The following is a 15,341-nucleotide window of genomic DNA, read 5'->3' as shown; positions in this document are numbered from 1 at the left end:
TACCAGACTCAGCTCATTAACGGTTCTAGGGCGGGCCAAAAAAAGCTTCTCTTTTTCATTTCCTGCCAATTCTCCAAAGTCAACTCTTCTGTCAGATAAAAGGAAGAGTCATCATGTCACTCCTTTTCTACACAGGCAGAGAAAAATGTGTGAAGGGTTTTATATTTTTATATTTGTAAAATGCAGCTGGAGCCTGTGAATTGCAGGCGTGGGTGAAGTGAAGACAAAATCCAGCACTTGATGCATTGACCAGTTTTTTTTCTGCTCAGTGGTTGACCCCCAGGGGTCAACAGCCAGCTGGGTTCTGGAGTCTTATAATGTATTTATGTGTAGTTCAGGGAGAAGAAGGTTTTTAGAAAAATACAAAAGAACTGTCTTTCAATATTTTTTCAATATTTCTTATTTTTACCAAAATAAATTTAAACCACTGACAAAATAAAAGTATTAGTAATAAATAATAATAATTAATATTATTAACAATTTTGATTTTTTTTTTTACATTGTAGCGTTTTCTGTGTCGCAGCTTTTTATTTTTCAGTTGTGTGTCATTAGTGTTTGTCCTTGTATTAGTTTAACTGTTTAACTGTAGTTGACTCACAGATGTTGTTTTTTTTTAATGACTGGGACTAAAATGAATTTTCCTTGTTTTACAAGAAAGTATTCACTAATAAGACTGAATAATTCCAAGGAATGGAATCCAATTAGCTCCACTGTTTTCTACTGGGGTAGTTACAGCCAGAACACTTTGCACCGTTTCTGTCCAGTCAGACTTTGGTTTGTCTTTGGTTTGTCTTTGGGCGTCCAGTTGTCTTACTGCTGACACTCAGTCCAGGATCAGTTATTGTTCTTCAGTGTTGATTGAACTGTTTCTGTGGTATGACTTGTGGGGGGAAGAGAGGGTGAGGAGGGGGGGGGTACCCTTTACATTTTTATCTTTTAGATTTCACACCTTGTTGACTACATGGGTGAGGACACAGGTTTTATTGCCTGGTGTCGCCTCTTTATTACAAACACTGACATCCTGTCGTCAGGTGATCAGCATTTGGCTTTTATTTGGGTATGTATTTAATCCCCCCCCCAACACACACACAAAGACCGTTTCTTGAATTTGTGCTGCAGTCAGTTGTAAATCTTTTCTTTTTCTTTTTCTTTTTTCGCTCACTGGTTCCTGGGGCGGCCAATGACGTTGAGGAGGATCCTTCATCCTCAGGTTTCATGAGGAGGAGATAAGGGTCGCTGACTAATACACTGTCAGCAGTTGTTTGTTGCATTAAACATTGATGATATGTGCTGTAATGCATGACAACTGGTGCCACAGTGAAGTAGGATTATTAGTTATATAGTTAACGGGTTAAAAACACAGAATAATAATGACAATACCTTAAAAATAATAATTAAAAATAATTTTTACATTATTATTATCAGCAGCTCAGTCAGAGGTCAAGAGGTTTGATGACCTGTACAGGCTACTACCACTACTGGAGTGACTAGCAATGTAGCCGATGGTGGTCGTGGTAACCTTGAAAATATGATCTAATTTAACATAGAATTCCTCTGTGAGTGACGAAAACATAAACATTCAGACTAGTAAAACGGGCACAGCCAGAATTAATTCCAGTCTAACATTTTTCTCTTCTCAATCCAGATTTTAAATTGGTTATTTAAGTTTAACATTCCTAACGTTTGGTGATGGAAATTACAGACACAATACGGCTTCACAACATTGAAGTCCTTTAGGGAAATACAAATCAATGGGACAACGCAAACCCATTTAAAGTTGTTTTTTTTTTTGCTAACCAACTCTGAGCCCACAGCACATTCTTCTACACTCAGTCTAAAATATTGTGACAAATTATTCCTGCTTTTGCTGTATCCTGTGGAATGATATCACAGTTTGTGTGTTAAATAATTTCCACACATTTGCTCTAAAATGACTATAGAAAAGCTGTTTAAACAAAATGTCAATTGTATGAATCGTTTAATCGTTGAAAACGCCTGTGAGACACGTTCTAGTTTTGAAATATATTCTAAGAATAAAACGTCATTAGGACGTTGACAGTTCGTCTGACCCAGTATTGAGAAAAAATAAGCTCGTGATAGAAAGGAAAGTAATTGTATGTTGTTAATTAAAAAATATATCATTTGTGTTCACAATGCTGCGTTCAGACTATTTAAAAAATCATTAAATTAATTCCTTTTTATATGCACTTGTGCATTTGCTACATTGGTTCCCCGCACTTTTTTTTTTTTTTTTAAACAATGTGACGAATCTGCACCTGCTTACAAAACGCAGCGCTTTAATGTTGATGCTGTCGGAGCGTAAAGAACGCTTTTTTTGGGCTGTTCTGTTTCAGGAAAGATGTCAAAAATAGACATTTTATCGACGCTGCAGTCGAGACGGTGCCATAAACCGGGTGGAGTTTCCATCTTGTGGTGAAAGGCTCTCTACAAGCGCCATGTTTTCCGTAACAATACCTGAAGTTCACGCTCCAGGTAAGAGTTTTCGACACTACTCTGGCGCTGTGTTAGTTTAAATACTTCTAATTAACTTTAAGTCTGATTAAAATTCACCTTTATATAGTATCTTGATTTCAAAGGAACTGATAATGACTGAAAGAGCTGATTAATTGGCTGGTTTTAATTTTATGCACAATACAATTCCCTATATATTGCAGAGTGTTCTTCGTGTTGTTGACCTAATTTGATTGTATCTTTAACGGTTTAAACAGTCGTTTTCAGTTCTACAAAGGGCAACAGAGTACAACGGTTTAAACAGTCGTTTTCAGTTCTTCAAAGGGCAACAGAGTACTATTAATAGTACTATTATAACTGCATTTTCAGAAAAAAATACTAAGGAATAAACGTGTTTGCATTTTCAGAAAAAAATACTAAGGAAATTTTAAATAAACGTGTCAGAAAAACAACAAAACCTAATTAAATGATTGTGCTTTAACCCTGTACGTGATATTGGTTATAAAAAGGGTCTCTAATCTGCTGTGGTGATGTTTTTCACCATTTTATTTTGAAGGTAGAAGTTTGTGTGTGTGTTTGAGTCTGTTTTTTGTTTTGTGTGTGGTGTTTTTATAAATTGGTCACGTTGCCACAGCAACCAATAGCCGTCCTACACACATCACAGTTTGTGATTTTTTCCATTTACAGTTGCCTTTGCGCTCTTACTCATTGCAGCCAACATGTGTGCTCTGTGCCACTGAGTCACTTGACAGCCCGATGCCACACAGCAGAACAGAGGACAAGCAGGAGGAGGAGGAGAAGCAAAGTGCTCACACACACATCATGTACATGTAGGCAAGATGTTCTCCAGTGTCAAAATGAGCTTGATCACGATGCTTCACTGATGGCAATTAAATTCTCAAAGTACGTAGTTTAATTAAAATGAGAAATCGAAGCAAGGAGAATAATAAAGCAGCATTCACTTACACAATAGTCTGAAGAACCGGGCTGAACATATTAACGTAACAGGCTAACAAATTAAACAAGTTCGCAATCTTTGCCTATGCCAGATTCCATTCATCCATTCCTGTGTCGCCTCTAAACTATTCTGCCACCAGTGGAAAAAGGTCGGGCTGTTGTCAGACTCAACATCAGCATCGGTTCCAGTTCCGGTCCATTTTCTGTTTTGGCTGAAAATGTTACAAAACTGCGTTCGCAATTCTGTAGTCTGGCCTTTTCTTTTTCTTCTTTATGGGAGTCTTGACTTGATTTGACTTGTCATATTTTGGTGGTGCATTAGCTGCGTTCACCTGTCATCAATTGTAGAAGGTGCACTTTAGTGGCCATAGATGATATGGTGTATATTTTGATAGCAGTGTATAAATCACTGTGTAATATAAGGCACAGGAGAATTTAGAATATGTAATTGTGCTAAAAAAATTGTGAAGGAGCAGCGGGCTGACGTGTTGGCATGACTCCTGTGGGGACATTATTTTGGAAAAATACTTCTGTTTTTGGGACACTTGGTCATTTTGGAGTTCATAATTTGCTTTAATTCAGATAACAGTTGTGGTAAAGATTAAAATGAGGCGTTTATTTATAATAGTCAAGGTCAGGTTGTGCAGCCAGGGAATTAATTGTGTTGATCTGAAGTAAAACAGAAAAAGCGTATGTGTTTCTGTGTGCGGGACAGAGGAGTTGTGGGGGGTCATCAGTTCAAAAGTAAAATTGCTAAGGGAAGAAAATGTCTCTGAATCCATTGGTCCAGGCTTGAATTCTCCTGAGATGACTGCCACTCGGCAGGACGGTGGACAGCCGGGGTGGCTGGGGTCAGCGAGGATTCGCTGTACTTTCCTTCTGTACCACTGACTCTAAAGGTTCTGGATGGCTGGCAGCTGTGACCTGGTGATGCACTGCACTGATTTTAGCACCCTCTGCAGAGTTGCCTTCCAGGCCGGAGCAGCTGCCGTGGCAGGCAGTAATGTTACCTGCCGGGATACTCTCAAAAGTACATCTGTAAAAGTTTTTGAGCATCCTCGCATCCACGCTGAATCTCTCCAGACACAACAGGAAGAGAGGCTGGTGTCACCGCCCTAATGGCAGCATCAGTGTGGTGTGACCACCTGAGCCCCTCACTGTTGTTAATCCCCACTACTCTAAAGCTGCAAACTCTCCACTAATATCATTTTAACACATAATGATGATTATTTTCTATGGACGATCATATTAGACTATTGCCGTATGTTAATGCGCTCAGTTGTTTTTGTCCCAGGCAGCTGATGACGCCTGTGTTTGAAATTTGGATGGAATATGGGCTGTAGACAGAAAGTAAGGAGAATGTTGTTTGATGGAAATTATAATAATGTTTCTTATGTATATTTTTATATTATATATTATTATATTTATATTACCATATTTTCTGGACTATAAGTCGCACCAGCCAAATAAAAAAGCATAATGCAAAAAACATATATAATTAGCTCTGGAGTATAAGTCGCACCAGTGCCCTCTAGCGGCTGTCAGTGTGAAAATAACAAACATGTAAAGTTATATATTTTAATATACAAGTAGCACCTGAGAATAAGTCACAAACCCAGCGAAAGGATGAAAAAAAGTGCAACTTATAGACTGGAAAATACAGTATATGGGTATATATGTATAAAGACATATATATTTTTATATGATATTTATATTTGTATTAATGTACCTTAACATGTTTCAATTTATGATTTGACTTAGGTTATATATGCACTGTGTTTCTGTAATTCATATATTTTTATGGTAAAATTATTACAATCGTTTCTTTAATAGCTCACGCCCATAAAGGTGAAATATCAACACAAATCTTCCCCAGCTACAGTCTGCAGATGTAGACTCTATAGAATTTTCATTATTTCCGTTTATTTAACTAAGTTTAATCACAACACATATTTGTCCATGCCATCTGTTTCCTTTGTTGTTTTTTCCCCACACAGTAACTGTAACAATAGAGGGGTTTCAATGGCTTTTGCTTTTGAGAAAATAATAACAAAAAATAAAGGTCCGTCTTTGACAATACAACTTAATCACAAGAGACACGGTGAATAAATAAGGATAATTATCTTATTATACAGGAGACGTAGGGATTATGAATGTTTGGTGTTGAAAACCTTCGGCACTTACACTCCGGAGGCAGATTTCAATCAGGAGGCTTCAGCCCTGAGCAGCTGCTTAATCAATTCTACCATGTCATTCCAGACACGTGCGGTAATGGTTGAGTCAGATGAGGCAGATTAATCTGTGACGTCAGTGAAGAGGTGGCAATGGCAAACTGAGATGGACAGAAACGTATCCAGTAAGTCTTGGTCTTTACCTACTTTAACAACAACTGCCCCACGAGGGCAATCAGACCGTCTTGGTCTTTACCTACTTTAACAACTGCCCCACGAGGGCAATCAGATGCTGAGCTTAGTAGGAAAACACACATCACTGGCTGAGCTGTGACCACATGGTTACGGTGAAACGCTTTACGGCAAATCAGGTCACTGGACCGGCACGTTTTCAAATATGAGTTGATGTATTTAAATGTAAAGGTATTTAGTAGATGAATACATTAACTAAGATAATTATATCTAGAAAATTATTATTGAACAATATTTCTTATTTTTAGTAATACACAGTGTCTTTGACACTGTATATTTTGTGTATTTGCATTGTATAAAAACAAACAAAACCAAAAACTCTATTTATTCATAAATACTTTAAAAGTAAACACTTCTCCAAACAGTGTCTTTCCAATATTCTGTTCTTCAGTGTTTCTGTTGGCGAGAGCTTTTTTCCACCGGGTCGTAAATTGCATTCCCTTGTTGTTTGAAATCAAGTTCCTTTTCAAATGTACTTTCGGTTTTATAAATGGTAAAAAAAAAATTGCAAAACATTATTAAATTCAGGTTTTGTTAAAAAAAAGTCTGATAAAGTTGTTTATTTTTTAAGGGATTAGAAACCTGATTAAATCAAAGGAAACGCAGCTCAACACCTGACAGAATTAAAATGATTCTAGTCATTAAAGTCAGACACCTGCAAAAATGATAACACATTTTTTTAAAAGTTTTTTTTTCTTGCCATCATATGTTTATTAGCATAATGCTAATTATGGATAGCTTCATACAACTTTCTCTTGCAGTATCAGAAGTTGCAGTATCAGAATACTGCAACTTGGAGTATCTGCCAATATATATATATATATATACAATATATATATATATATTTGACCAACATTGGACCAGTACCAATCCTGAGTATCGACAAGTATTAAAAAGCCCATTTGTTTATAGTGTGAAATATATGTGATACATCTGAAATACATACCAAACCAGTTGCTTTATTTACACATTTCTTCAGTAACGATTGTAAGAGTAGGGTAATATTATCTTACTGTAGTCCATTCTTTCACTCACCATCACTCATACTAGGCCATTAGGCAAGGTGGGCAAGCCACAACCACAAACTGTCAGCTCCTGAGAAGGCAATCAGCACAACTCATGCAAGATTAACAACGGGAAAGGCAGCCAGGGAGAGGGGGAGGACGAAGGGGAGGCAGCTGGGGGAGGCCCAAAAAGGCAGGCTACCATCTCCCGCCACAAAACTTTGATCAGGTGCAGCATGTGCCACTGATGATGTAACACAGAAATCATGTTTGCCCTTGAGTGATGTTGACTGACGGCTTTTCAAGCACCGTGAGTTGGTGCCAATCTGTGGCTACGCTATATCTGATAGGAGCCGTGCACTTCTGCAGGTTTGAATTATTGTTCTACCCACAATTCCAAGAGTCGGTGCAGCATTTTCAGAGAAAACAAAGTCGCTGTTTGTTTACTTCACAGAGCCAAAGGAGCCGTCGAAGTTGGAATCTCAAAGCTGCTACTTAACAATACCTTCTTCAGCAGACAGCACAGTAAACCTTTCTTTTCTAGCCTCCATAAGTCTTACAGACTCAGAATCAGCGTGTGCACGTCAGCAGCATGTTAGCGTTCTGCTGCGTCATTTGCATCTGTTGTTTACACTTGAATCTTTTCTAGCCCAGTTGGTGTGTGGTGTAGTGTTTTTATTGGTTTGAAAAGGGCCATAAATTGTGTCGTCTAAATGTCACGGTACAATATGTACAGCTCTTCACTATGATAATGTCTCGGTGGTATAAATATTGTGCTACGTCTGTTCCTTGAAATGTTTTTTATTGGTACGTTTTGTAGGTGAAGGTGAAGACCTTCTGCTGTACTCTGGTCGAGGAACAGCAACACTCATAATAAGAGACGTGTGTGACACGTGCGAGGACAACCTCATCAGTTAAACTGATAACAGTAAGACACATAACTTAACTGATATGTGACATTCCAAGTTGTGTTCACGATGTAATGCCGATGTTTGAAGTATGTTCAGACTTGGACAGTCTCTAGGTTATATCTGCTCTATATCTGAGTCGTAATAATCTGAAATGTCTGCGTAGGTTCTCAGTCACGTCATCATATCCAAAAATAGTTACATCCAGGGCAACTGGACGGGATCCTGGTTAAAAATGTTTCTTTCAAAATGACTGGTTTATATCCAGCCCTAACGTCCAGTTTTCTTAAACAGTCTATAGTCCCAGATAATGACTCAGCCTCATAAGAAAGAGGTGAAGTAATAATTTGAATTATTTTTACAGTTTTTGTGCTGAACCTGTTCAGAAAACCCACCGTACACAGGTCAATACCGTCCATTTCAGTCTTTGATGATACCTTTATTATCTATTATTTATTTTGAAGACAAAATGCTTTTAGACAACAAGTTTGAAGCCTTGTTGTCTATAACAGAACATTGGCAGTGAATAGACCTTTCTTTTAAAGAGGCCTCTCTACTGAACCTTGTCTGGCTCTAAGTACACTTTAGGACTCACCATCTTGTCACTCCACTGGGTGCTGCAGCAGACGCAGAGTTTAAAAGACTTTTAATCAGTATTTTTAAAATAATTATTTTTGACAGATGCTTAAAACAGTCACAGTCACTCAGGTTAGATGCAGAAAAAAAACTCAAAAAAACATTGCTGATGGCAATTAAGTAAACAACAGCTCATAAGTATGCACAGGCACGTCCTCCATTGTTGTATTACTCTCTTCATATTACAGTCATTACCAGCACAAGTAATTAGTTATGGTTTTCATGAATATTTCATGTTGAGCGAAATCAGTCTTTAGTCAGAAAAAAAGTTTGGACGACTTTAAACGTCTCACTGTCATCAGTTAAATATTGACTCTAAACTACAGCCGATGGTGACATGTTGGTCTCACCTCTGCCCCGTGTCGTCCCAAAACCAAATCCAACTTTTGACATGTTATTGACACTGACCACAGCAGCTCAGTCATTAAATGGCAGACATTTCAAGGTTCTGCAGAGCAAGGTTTCTATCTGAGTGCAATAACAGCCACATATAGTCTTCAGAATCAAAGTGCAGGGTTTTTTAAAGTTAGCATTAGCACAAAAACGCGTGCTGTGTACTTTAAAGACGTGTCTGGTCATGGCTTAGGAGCTGCTGCACACACAATGCCAAGTGTCAAATGGAGTGAAAAACATTTCACATCCAGGGGTCCACAGTTATGGGAACATTTTCACTGCAATTACAAAGTACACTTTCTATGTGGCAGTGTAACAGACCAGTGTGATAAAACTGTTCTGCAACAAAGACCATGTAATGGGTGGTTTTTAGAGAAAATGACAGATTCCTACAGTGAGTCCTCACTGAAACTTTACTGATCAAGAGATAACAACAAACGGTCTAACGTCTGACATCAGTATCTTAAATCACAGATGTATTTTTCAGGGCAGTGGTTTTTCAGGTCAACGTTGTACACTACCATCTAGGGCGGGTGTGTCGTACTCCTAGACCGGTCCATTGGAGTTAGAGTTGCATGAATGCACAAAAACATGTTACTGCTGCGCTGAAAATGAAAAGTGTTGTAAAAAAAGTCAATCCAGTTCAGTACTTCGTCTCCAACACTTTCTTTTCTACCATCATTAAAATGTTTGTGTGCACATTAAACCAGCACAGGGAAAAAAACACACACACAATGGTTCCTTCGACCTCGCATTAGGTTTTATAGACACATCTAACTTTCATTTTCAAAGGCTAGCCTTTGAAAAACATCTTTGGACTTGAAAGTCACAGTTTATATTTTACTGCATCCTCATGAATTTAGCAGCTGTCTGTGCTACTGTTGGATGACAACATCTTCAGAAGCCTCTCTTTAGGAGGTGCATGCTTTTTTTCATTCATTACTTACAAGTCTGGTAACTTTCCAAGACAATATAAATATAGATACACTCTGCCTCCCTTCTGTCTCGCTTCTGTCCTGCTGTGCAATTTGCCTCTTGCCAGCAACATAACACACACTGATGCAGGCAACTTCTTTTTTTCTCTCTCTCTCTCTCTCTCTCTGTCTTCACCCGTAGATGAATACAGTGTGAGAGTGTGTGTGTGTTTGTGTGCTTTCGCTGCTTTGTTCAAGTCAGATTTGAACCACAATGGCAGATAATCAGCACCATAACCAATGAAAAATAAATCTTTTTATTTTTCCGTTGACGACACTTTGCTTTTCTTTTCTCCTCGCCTGCCTATTGTCTCTCTTCTTTTTCTCACCTCAGGTCTGATAGGCCTGCACATGACATCATGCAGTTTTGATGGCCAATTACAGAATTGATCCTGAGCTCAGCATGCATTTATCAGTGAGGACGGTGATGCATATCAATTAGCTTAAGCGCAGACAAAAATAAATAAATAAATACATAAAATAAAAAAGACAGGAAAACTCTGTCCCCGCGGCACGTTACTAATGTCTTTCATTTTGGAGCTGTTTTGATGTCAGGGTCTGGCAGCTCTGCAGGATATAAACTCACTGATCACTATTGTATTTGATTTTCCTTGCGGTCAAAGGAGGGCAGTTTCTGACCTTTCCCAGAGGCGCAGGGCTACATAATGGATTATTTCTGCAGTGTATGTCCTTCAACACCAGAGAGACTGTCGTGACTGTTTCAGCTGTGAGAGTACAGTGACACTATGTTGTTTTGTTAACAGACAAATTAAGTAAGACGTGACAAATCAACTCAAACCTGATTTCTGTGAAGACAATTCAACTCATTAATCACATTAATTCATCTGTGAAAATAAGCAGATTACATTTTTTAAAAACATTTAAATGCATGACTAGAATGTGAGAATTGTACATGTGTCATTAACCATTAACCCCAACAGACTGACACAACTGTCAAAATGATCGTTCAGGACTGTAGACTGATTATTATTGTTGGGGACAACGACTGGACTGAAGTCCAGAGACACATCGTCAGACTAGACAGTAATGACTGAAATCTACAACCTGTTTGAAGCTGAATTGTGAGTTGGATTTCTGCTCTTTCTTTTTGAGAAATTCCATATTAATCATTTCATCATTTGGATTAGTTACAGTTAAAATAAAGCGTGAAACAGAGATCGACCTGCTGTTGTATGTATTTATATATAGATTATGTAAATATATATATAGTCATAGGATTGTTGATTGATCTTGATTAATCATGATGGTGGATAATTCTGATCACGATTAATCCTAATAATCCACAGCATGTTTATTATTTTACACATTTTTGAATTGTTGTCATTGTTATAATAAAATCTCAGACTCCAAGTCCGACTTTCACAGAGGAGACACTACAGGCTGCTCTGCTCAGTCAGACACACTTCCTCTCTTCATGAAGCATCAACAGTAACAACACACAGTTACAGTTATCTTGGTGGTTGATAAGCAGCTCTCTGTCTCTGATCTTCACTGCCTGGTGACTTGGTGACTTGGTGACTTGGTGACTTGGTGACTTGGTTAGTGTTCCTTTGCTGAGGAGAGGCTTCAGTTTTAGGCTGGTCACGTGACCACTGACCACAGCCGTCCGCTCTCGGCCCAGTCCAACAAGTCAGATAATTACCCTACCATTTAGATGTTGCTGAGGTAATGTGTGAGTGTGTGTGTGTGTGTGTGTGTGTGTCTCTGGCTGGCTGCCACAACCTGTGCAAAGAGGCACGCTGAAGTGGATCTGTCACTGTGAGTTAGAGACACCAGGATGGGTGTGTGTGTGTGTGGGGGGGGGGGGGGGGGGGTTCACAGTGACACGTCACAGACGCAGGACGTGGACGCGAGCTATCAGAGCCTCATGAACAGACTTTAGTCGCAGCTAACGGATTCCCAAGGTGACCTTTCTGCTTTTCAGGGATGCTACTTTTGGAGATACTAAACACATCAGTCTGGATTTCATTAGTGTCACATTTAATTACTGCACAAGTAATTGAACACTGTCATATTTGGCTGGTAAATGGGCGGACTTCATGAAAGGTCAGCTGACTCACCACTGCTGTCGACCCCCCTCGGCTCCACCCGATCACACTTCTTAAATCTTAATCAGACGTGGGATGTGTGGCCGTTCGTCCAGTGGCTGCGTCTTTCATCTCCACCGTTCACTTGTCTCTGGTCAAATTGTTCCAGATTCTTTGCTTAGTATAAAAATCTGACTAAAAAAAAATTTAAGAATCCCCCAGCAGGTAGTGTGTGTTGCCAGGAAGCTGCTTCAGCAGCTCATAGAGAACCATATACACACACACACACACACACACACACACACACGTGCTGTGACCTCCTTGCCTCTACTTTGTCACCTCCCTATCTCCCTCCTCCATTTGAAACAATCACGATCTTTTCTCCTCCTCTGTGTTTTTTCTACTCTGCTGTCAATCAGTGGAACATTTCTTTTTTTTTTTTTCTTCCCACGGAGCTGGCAGTGAAAAAATAACACTGTGAGGGAATGTGTGTGTGTGTGTGTGAGGGCACACTAGTGTGCATGTGTCGAATACTGTATGGGCAACAAAGGCTGCTTAGCCAAGAATGGCTTCAAGAGCTGCACTTATTATTCAGTAGGACTGGGTACCAGCTGTGAGCGGAGAGAGGTGGCTCTGCCGTCCACTGGGGACCGGTCCACGGTACTGGGAAGAAGAATGACTTAAACTGTCGCACACAAACGGAGAAACAGCAGTTGGCCTTCGCCAGCTCCTGGTGTGGAATAAAAGTTCCTCTTTGCTTACAGTCAGATTGCAGATCACAGCAAGACTCTTCTGTCTGTCCTCCTTTTTTGGGACGGTGATTGTACGGTGTCAATGCAGACGTGACAGAAAAATGTCATGTCTGTGATGTGAATATGATGTAGACGTCAGGGCAGCACCGCATGCATCCCTAGATGGCAGTAGTGAGTTAGATATCGGTGCATTGCCTGCCAAGGAGAAACGTCTCTGTGGATGTGCATGAGCATGTGTCGGCATGGTTGTTGTTCCTGGAGGTTGTTACAATGTGTTGGCATAATTTAAAAAAACAAACAAAAAAACCCACACAAAATGAAATATTAAAAAGGAGGGAAAGAAATTGACTGTGTTTTAAAACAGTCATTTTAATGTCCTGCTGTTCTTTCCTGTCTGCGGTTCCTCCCCTCACATTTGAAAAAGATACTGATTGAAAGAGCAACAATTTTATTGTATTTCATTTATTTATTTATTTTTTAATTTTTTATTTATTTTTTTAATTTTTCCTCACAGAGGCAATTATCTTTGAATTGCTTTCTTCAAATTGCTGCCAAAACGACTAAGTACTGAAGCAGGAAATGGTATCACATCTGTTCAGGATTTTTAGGACCAAAAAATCTCGTCTGTCATGTTCATGAATTTGGAATAACGGACCAATCAACTCCCAGAAAACATTTGTTCACATGAACACCGACTGTCGATTTGTCGTCCTATGAGCAGAAATAGGTTTTTAACAGTAAATCATGTCGACGCTCGCCACAAACATTCATTTTTATAATGTGTTTTAATTCAGTCAGTGAGCGACTCTTCACTTCTGTGGCAGTGAATCCTCCTGAAACACACACTCAAACAGCAGTGCCCTCACATTACCCTGACAAAGAGCAACAAAGGTGCAGTTTCCAGTGAGTGCAGCTCTACGTCGGTGTAGTGAGAGTGCGGTGATTCTTGCAGCTAATGACCTGTCATCCCACTGCTTGATTAACAAGCACAGGAACTCCAGGGAGCACCCATGGGTCCTCATCACTCCACGGCCCCTGGGGGACACTCTACAGTGTCTGCAACCAGAAGGAGTCGACCTTCATCCCAAACAATCTCTGTTTTGGTGCTGATGAGTGTCAAAACATACACAACACACATCACATCCCATTGGTCAGCAGCTGTCCTGATGCTTCCAGATTTTATCCGGGCAGCCTGTGGCTTAGTGATCAGACTCGTTACCAGAGCGTCATAGGTTTGAATCCTGAATTCAGGCTTCTAGGAGCAACCGCTGCTCCAGAATTTGTTGATAGGTTTAATGCGGACAAACTTTGTTGTGTGTGTCACGATAAAGATGATTTTTCTTAACTTGTTGGGACTAGAGCTGCACCGATCGACCATCCAGAATCTTAATTGGTCAGTCTTCACCATCGTCATCCCTCCCAGGTGACTGGACGGTCACGTATTTCAGGATTCGTAGTGGATCATTTATTAGTCGATTCTGTGTTGGACAAGAAGGTCTGTCACTAGATGGATGGATGGATGGATGGATGATGGATGGATAGACAGATGTAGATTCTTGACAGTGAGCTGAGGAGGCTCACAGGGAGCATCTGTTTGAAGTTTTGTCATGCTACGTTAGCAGCCTGCTAAAGGCTAACCCTAAAGCAGCAATTACTTTATTATTGATTAGGTAACTTATTACAATCACCCAACAGGTGAACACGACCAGGTCTACAAAGATTATGATGCATTCAGGTACCTTTGGAAACTTGATCATCTAATAATATTTTTTTAATTATTTTTTAATAAATTATTTCGTTATCTTAAGCCAGGTGGTCGCAGCCTCCCCCCCCCCCACACTTTGAAAACCAATAATTAAAAGCATTGTTTTTAGCTGACTTTGTGCGCAGCAGCCAGGTAAGTAGCAGTCATTTCTTATGTCAGTCAGTGGGAAAAGGTCCAAGGGCAGAAAAACAACCCAGAGAGTGTTAGCTCACATGGCTGTGTGACCCTGAGGTAACACGGGCTGTGTGCTCTCTGACTGTGGAGCTGCATTTCAGTGTGTACACTGACAGACCGACAGACCTCATCCAGTCCTGTATGTCAGGTCCTGTACTGCAAGTGAGTGACATGCAATGCATGAGTGGCCTATTAGGCTGCCGGGGCCTCTGCCATTCAGTTATAGTGACTGCCCTAAGCCCTGGATTCACTCTGACATGTCTGCTCTGAAGTCAGGCCTGCCGGACCAAAGTGAACTGTACACCTATTGACACGTGCACGTCTCCTTTGTCTCCTTTGTGCCCAGAGAAAACACTTGAATTTGTTTAGTCGGCTCTGATGCGATTGATTTAAAGGAGAGGATGTTTTCTAATTAAGGTTAAAGTAAAAAGAGGAAGCGGCAGACGAGCGCAGCCCATTCACGCCGTTCACAGCTGGCTGCGTATGTGAAATGCGCCGTGAAAAGCCCACAATTGTCGGAGAGAAATTGAAGCATTTCAGTCACAGTGTAGTCGCTATGATTGCAGCAGAAAATGCCATCAGCCTCCTAAAAACAAACAAACAAACAAACAAAGGTCTAGTGAATTGATTCTTTTTTTTAACCAAGAGAAAAAACAATGCAGTCCTGACACAAAGAAGAAACAAATCCTCTGAAAAATGTCCTTCACCACTTGGACTTCCTCATTCTCCTGACAACTCCATAATAAAACATGACAGATCGTTCTGCATGAAAGTCATGCGTGCAGCCGCCTCATCTAGGAGACACGTCTGTGTCACCTTAAACAATGTTTGGCTT

General features: G+C 39.9%; 1 long non-coding RNA gene across 2 annotated transcripts in view; it reads left to right on the top strand.

Moving 5' to 3' along the window:
• The first annotated feature begins 2,271 nt into the window (after positions 1–2,271).
• Positions 2,272–15,341, top strand: part of LOC107989792 (uncharacterized) — a 15,849-nt gene continuing 2,779 nt past the window's right edge. The window contains exons 1-3 of one of the 2 annotated variants that reach the window (XR_001761303.2): positions 2,272–2,493; positions 3,187–3,296; positions 5,689–5,785. This is a non-coding gene — a long non-coding RNA (uncharacterized LOC107989792). Of the gene's footprint in view, positions 2,494–3,159; positions 3,297–5,688; positions 5,786–15,341 lie in introns of both variants that reach the window. The other variant, XR_001761302.2, reaches the window with a different exon arrangement.

Source organism: Cynoglossus semilaevis, chromosome 16 (genome assembly GCF_000523025.1).
Source record: "Cynoglossus semilaevis isolate Cse_v1.0 chromosome 16, Cse_v1.0, whole genome shotgun sequence".
NCBI lineage: Eukaryota > Metazoa > Chordata > Actinopteri > Pleuronectiformes > Cynoglossidae > Cynoglossus > Cynoglossus semilaevis.
This window is presented reverse-complemented; position numbering and strand designations above follow the sequence as displayed.